Here is a 6,404-nt window from a genome sequence, read left to right on the forward strand (position 1 = left end):
CATACATATTAACATGATATTAACGTCAATAAAATCAGAGTTGACTAATTTAGTTGTTTTACGTTGAAAGGATTTTCCCTACCGGAAGTTTTAAGCTTGACAGAATCTGAGCGTCCATTGCCCTCTAGCGGTCAGAGTGAATAACTATAATTCAACTGTTACAATAAATAAATAAATAATAATAATAATTTAAAAACCGATTCCCACTATTAAAAGTACTGTTTTATACTACTACTATAATAATAATAATAATAATTAAAATGTTAATAATAATCTTGCAGTCATAACAAACACTTTAAGTTTTGCCTGCCTTCCAGTGGTTAGAATGGAACCTCCTCAATCCTTAATAGGAATATACACAAAATATTACTACTGATTACTAATATTATTTCCAGTATTATAGTTGGTATTTATACCACTACCATTAATTTGAATTATACTAATGACGGTGCTGAAGATTTGTGGGTAGAACGAGTCTTGCAATCTATTTCCGACAGCACCTGAATGCAGCGCGGCAGAGGCTCCAGCAGGTGGTATTGAGTGGCCGATGGTATCCCGGGGTATAAAAGGCACCGCTGCGGCTCTTCTCTCACTCATCCGTCCTTCTCCAGTCAGCAGCGCACCCGAGCGGAGCAGCAAGAACCAGCCGACCTCCCAGCACTCTCCACGCCAGGATGACCAAGATGTTTCCCGCCTACCTCGGAGTTCTCCTGCTGGCTCTCCATCTCGTCTCATCACAGGTGCGCTGTTTCTTTTCTCTTTGACTTTCCCCGGATTTAAAGGTGATTTAAAGGCGTCAACTTGTCGGACAGCATTGTCGCAGGTGGCGTTTAACTTCCAATTAAATGGTGCGTTGGCTGTAACTCGGTAACTTTAGTGTTAAATGTCGCTCAGTAGGCTGATTCTAAGCAGGAAAAAAAAGTGAAACATGAGGGTTAAGTGTGAACAATTTAAAACAAACTTTTTGGACAATGTTTTATTTTGTCATTTAAATCTTTTAACGCACGTCTTGTCTGTTGCAGGGCCCCACGACCGCGGCCATGACCACCAACATGATCACCAACATGACCATGAACGCCACCACCATGATGTCCACCGTCAGCACGACGACCAAAGGCAACGGCTGCGGGCCGCTCGCCGCCTCCGCGCTGCTGCTGCCGCTGGCGGCGGCGGCGTCGCTCCTCCACGGCTGGTCTCAGTGACGCACCCCCGTCGGCCCCTCCGCACTCTGCCGGGACTGCTGGACTGGACGCGCAACTCGGTCCCTGAGTTCAAACACACTTTTTGGATTCCACAACACTTTTCTGTCTTTTTGGTTTTTGGGAACTTGTCTTTAAGGAGCGCGCACTTCCGTTTTACCTTTTTACGCACCAACCGGGGACGCGCCCTGCGGCTCTGTGCAGGGACTGTGTCCTCTCCTCGTCAGGGAACCCTCCAGTCTCCGGGTTCGGGGCTGCTGTCTTCTCTGGGGGGTCACTGCGCTCTAAAGAATCATGATACTTGATACCGGGCTCCACAGGCCTACAAGTGATTGTAAATCTGTTTAGAAAATGTTCACAAATTCTGGAAATGTGTGCTGTAAATGTAAGTTTTAGATCTTTTTGTAAGTCCAATAAAAGCTTTAAATTAAGTAACCAGACGGCCTCTGATCACTTTCTTCCTCCTACAGGTGGCTAACATGAGGCCGTTGTTGTAGGATTTAAAACAGATTTTGGGCACTAACCTGAGGTGAGTTACTGTAGACTCATCCCACCTGGGATTATGTGGTTGGTTTTAAACTCCTAATCTGCCGAGTAGAAGTACATGCCAAATACTGACTACTACACTTTGTCAGGAAACTTCAGTCACACCCTGAGGTGCCTTTTGCTCTAATTGAGGTTTTCTGCTGCGCGCCTTAGCGGAAGTATCGGTTTAATCTTGAAGGGTGCTTTAACGCGGTCCTCTGAACTAGAAAGTAAACTACTGGATTCAGTCACTTTAAAACCGCTATTCTGCCCCGTTTGTGGTGAAGCTGTATTTTAAAAGTAACGTTTTCAGTTTAAAATGCAGCTCTAGGAGGTGGAAGTCATAAATCGTGTGGAGAACGCTCTTGTCTTGACTTTAATGTGCTTTACTTTTGTTTCCAACGAGGGGAGATGCAGTTTTAAAACTGAGGTATACTTGCCGTCTCGCAACAGCTTTATTCTAGTGCTTCAATTCATGTTTGTTTTTTTTTTAAATGCCAATGTTGGGACACCAGCCAACTGCCGCCTGTAGTTTTAATTGGTTAGTGTTCTTGTCCTTGTGTGAAATGTTGAGTTAAATGAGGTAAGTGAACCTTTTTAGAACAGGAAGTGTTGCGTTGGCCACCAGAGAACCCATCATGAGCTCACATCAAGGAAACGAGGTCCTGTTAATCATTTCTAACGGGGAGGCACATGAGAAATACTTTAATAATTGACGTGATAAATGATGAATAATTTAAAGGCCTTCACCTGGTGCAGCAGCTCTGCCATCAAAGGGCCTCTATCTGTGGAGGACCCCCCCCCCCTTGATGTGTGGGAACCCACCATCACATGACAAAGGCTGTATTGTCCCTCTTATCTGCTGCAAGGCTAGACTAGGATAACCCCCCCTCCATCAGGTCCTCAGCTTCTTCCTGGTAAACATGTTTGTTTTTGGGAGATGTGGATCTCGCTCTGTCTTTATTTTATAATCCAAAGAGGCCTGGCGGAGCGCGAGCTGCATTCCTGCAGCGCGGCCGTGACACTCTAATGCCACTGGAGTGCGGTCAGGTGATCCAGAAGAAGACTTCACCTTTAGTTGACCGCTAGAGTGTGACCACTTAAGGGCCTCCTCCAACCGTCCACCTGAAAGGTAAGGAGGGACCGAGTGCGGGGGGGGGTACCTGCCAGGGAGCAGACAAAGAGGAAGGAGGGGGGATCAGGGAAAGGACACTGAATCCCTCACACATGTCTTCAGGAGTCTCCTCCATGTTGAACCTCTGAGGGTTTTTTACACCAACACGTTCAGCGTTCAGTCCCTCAGAGTCGAAAACAACAGCCGAGCTGCTTATAAATAAGTCAGAGACTATCATGTGCTGGAAACAGATATCAGGACAGCTTCCCAGCAGGACACACCTGCGTCACCTGACGTAGCTTCTGCTTCTCCATTAGCTGTGGCTCTTTTACACGTTTCTTCCCTTTCCTTGAGTTGATTCTATGGTTTTTGTAAAAGGTCTCCAGAGGGACTCTCCTCCACAGAAACCCTGATCCTGACCCGCTTCACACGCCTCAGTTCAAATCATTTATCATAACCATTATTTACTAATCGGAGCCGAGTGGAGTCGCCGTGTTGACAAAGATAAATGTCCTTTGTTTGGACTTCTAGAGGACGAGGAGCTGAAATAAGTCCTGTTATCTGGTTCTGGTGATAAACACAATCACAACAGAGTGGAACAGCTGACTAGCAGACTGGGCTTTTTGGGAGGGAGGGGCAGGAAGCTGCAGCACAGCCTGATGGGAAAATAGAAGAACCTGAACCAGAACAGGAGCAGATAGGTCCTCTTTAACTGAGGACTGAGAAGTCAAACAGTGAAGTTGATCATCATGTAAGGGCCATGTTGGTTTAAAGGAAGTGAAAAAGGTCATTCTACGCCTCAGTGAAGCTGCTATGATTAGAAGGGAGTGAACGTTGTAAAATAACTGAGATGGTTTGTTTTTAGGGATGGAGCTGTCAGTCGGATAACGGAGACATTAGGTTCAGATATTGACGTTTTCATTTACATCATAATTACAGCTAATGGCTCCGTGTTAATGCACCACTTTGAACTGAAGTCCTTCCCATCAGCCTCAGCTCCACTCTGTGTTCAGCACCACTTAGAAAATGTAATGTCATTGGGAGCGTGTTAGGGTGCTAACATTAGCATTTAGCTCACACCAGCACGGTGTCTAACAGACTCGTCCTGTTCTTATTAATGCAGGCTAAGATCTGCTCATTTTTATTTCCCTGTATTTCCATATGTTTATAATGTATCAGTAATGTCGCATCGTACCCCACCCGTTCCAGCCTTTAGTCAAATGCTCAGTCAACACATCCTCTTTCTCTGTTCCTGTTTTATGACATCTCCAACGTCGACACGGAGCATGGTCACCGTGTCGACAGTCTGTAGATCATCATCATGTACACAGCTTATTTTCAACACACACATGTATCCTGTTACTGAACAAAACATGAAGGTATCACATTGTTTTTCTGCAATAAACTCACTAACTTTGGACCCCGTGTGTTATCCCTGCCATGCTTTAGTTCCAATCCCACTTCATTTCTTGGTTTGAGGCAGAGATGGTTGGTTGAGTTCAGGCAGTGGACTCTATAATAATATAGTAATATTGTATATAATATAATAATAATAGTGTTCTGTGTTCACAGCCTGTAAGATGTGTTTTCATGTTTTATGCATCACATCAACGTTGTGGAATAAGAAATACGGTATTTTCTTGAGAATGCATTAACAAACGTTTATGGAGACATTGAACGACCAGCTAATAGATGATGATGATGATGATGATGGTAATAGATTAATAAACAGGGCTTGTACCGAGATGGGGAAAAAAAATCTGTTTTCACCAAGAACAATAAATTAACCCATTTTATAACAACCCTCCCAAAAGGGAAGTCTATAATAAATCTCTTCTTGCAGACACCTGCTTGCTGTCCAAACATGACCTGGACAGGAAGCACTTTTAGACACCTGATGCCTGAACGGCATCCAGAAAAAGGTCTCGAACACAACGCTGAGCTGATGGACGGGGCAGCGACCTAGGTGTTTGGGAGATCCCTTCACTTGGCAAAGTGGCACTAATCCTCTGGTTTAAAGAGGAACACACACACACACACACACACAGAAACATGGGCACCAGTGTTAACTAGCTTTCATGCTGCCTTCACGTGCTCGTCGGAAGATCCGACTTCCCACCTGGGAAGTCAGAATTACAAGACTGTGACGTTCAAGTGCTTTGTTGTCAGGATGAATTGAAATAGTTGGCAGATGCAAGGTTTGCTGTTAGCTGTGGATTGGGAATCGTATTCTTTGATTCGATAAGTAGCATTGGTCTATATCACAGATTACAGATTAACATGATGTACAGAAGCAGCAGGTCATACCATAGAAATAACTGAAACTGTCCTCTTCCTGCCATGTTGAAAGGTTCTGGTCACTCCAACTCGGGAACTTGGGTGTCAGATGTATCTGAGCTTCGGCAACTGTAATTTACCATAATTCCGACACCATGTGAAGGCAGCAGGAATCCTTAATTGTTTTAAAGTCGCCTGCCGTGACTGGCTCGAGGCCCAAATAGATGCTTTGTGTTGTTCTCAGCCTGTCGTCCTGCTTCCACCTGATATAGAACAGGTGTTGTGCTAAATTTAGCAGCTATGCTAGCTGCATGCTAATTGTAGCTGCAGGATTTGGGGATTCCTCGGCAACATAGCACGTTGAGGGGATGGTGGACCTGTTACATGTTCCCTATCAAGTCATTTTGTCTGTAATTATTCTGTAAGTATTTTCTCAAAACAAAATACTATTTCATCTTATGATGCAAATATCAGTTCAAATCAATGAACAACCTGCCTCATTCTTTATTGTTTGAAGAAAACACTAAGAATCACTGAGAGGTTGGCGGGACATTAAGGTCGAGCGGGGTGATTAAGATCATGAAGATGATGTCACAGTTAGAAGAGAAGGAAGTTCGCTTGGTTGCTCAAAACCAGATCCTGAATGCAGATCAGTTTACTGAAAGGGGAAGAAGTTGTCGGCTCACATCAGCGAACAGGGAAACATATAATCACATCATCTTTGTTCATCAGGGGAACATGAACTATGACCTTGGCACGAAGAGGTCGTCAAATGATTGTGTTGATTCAGAAAAACACAAATGATGGATGTGAGGAAATGTCAAAAACGTGATACTTTGTGTTAAACTTCTGAATTGTACAGTATATAATGAATCCTGAATGTCGCTCGGCCAAGTCCCATCTGCAGAGACGTGGGTCAGGATTAGCTGGAAGTAGTTCCTTTACCCTTTAACGATTTTGCAGTTTTGTCTTTCTCCAGTCACGGTGAGAAAAAGATGCATTCAAATAAATTACACAAGCATGTGAATGTGACAGTAGCATTGGGAATAATGTTCCCATTGACATCTTAATTAGCTAAGACCGTTAGTTTAGCAAGTATTTGGTCGTAAAGCAACGTATTGGACAAATGTGAACTCTATGGTGCTGCATGAGGAAAGGTCAGGGGGTTCATTCTGGGGGTCATCCTCTGAGGACCATGACCATGTCAGTCAGACCATGCAGCAAAAATAACTCTTCCAGTGCCACAAGACAATGATGAGCCAAATGTCATAAACGACATATAATGAACC

The 6,404-nt window shown here is 44.1% G+C and overlaps 1 long non-coding RNA gene across 1 annotated transcript; it reads left to right on the forward strand.

Moving 5' to 3' along the window:
• Nucleotides 1-605: 605 nt before the first annotated feature.
• On the forward strand, nucleotides 606-1,635 carry LOC311016358. Its single transcript, XR_014597475.1, has 2 exons — nucleotides 606-740; nucleotides 1,023-1,635. It is a non-coding gene; the product is annotated as an uncharacterized lncRNA (long non-coding RNA).
• The last annotated feature ends 4,769 nt before the right edge of the window (nucleotides 1,636-6,404 follow it).

The sequence above is a fragment of the Eutrigla gurnardus genome (assembly GCF_963514095.1).
Source record: "Eutrigla gurnardus genome assembly, chromosome: 7".
Classification (NCBI taxonomy): Eukaryota; Metazoa; Chordata; class Actinopteri; order Perciformes; family Triglidae; genus Eutrigla; species Eutrigla gurnardus.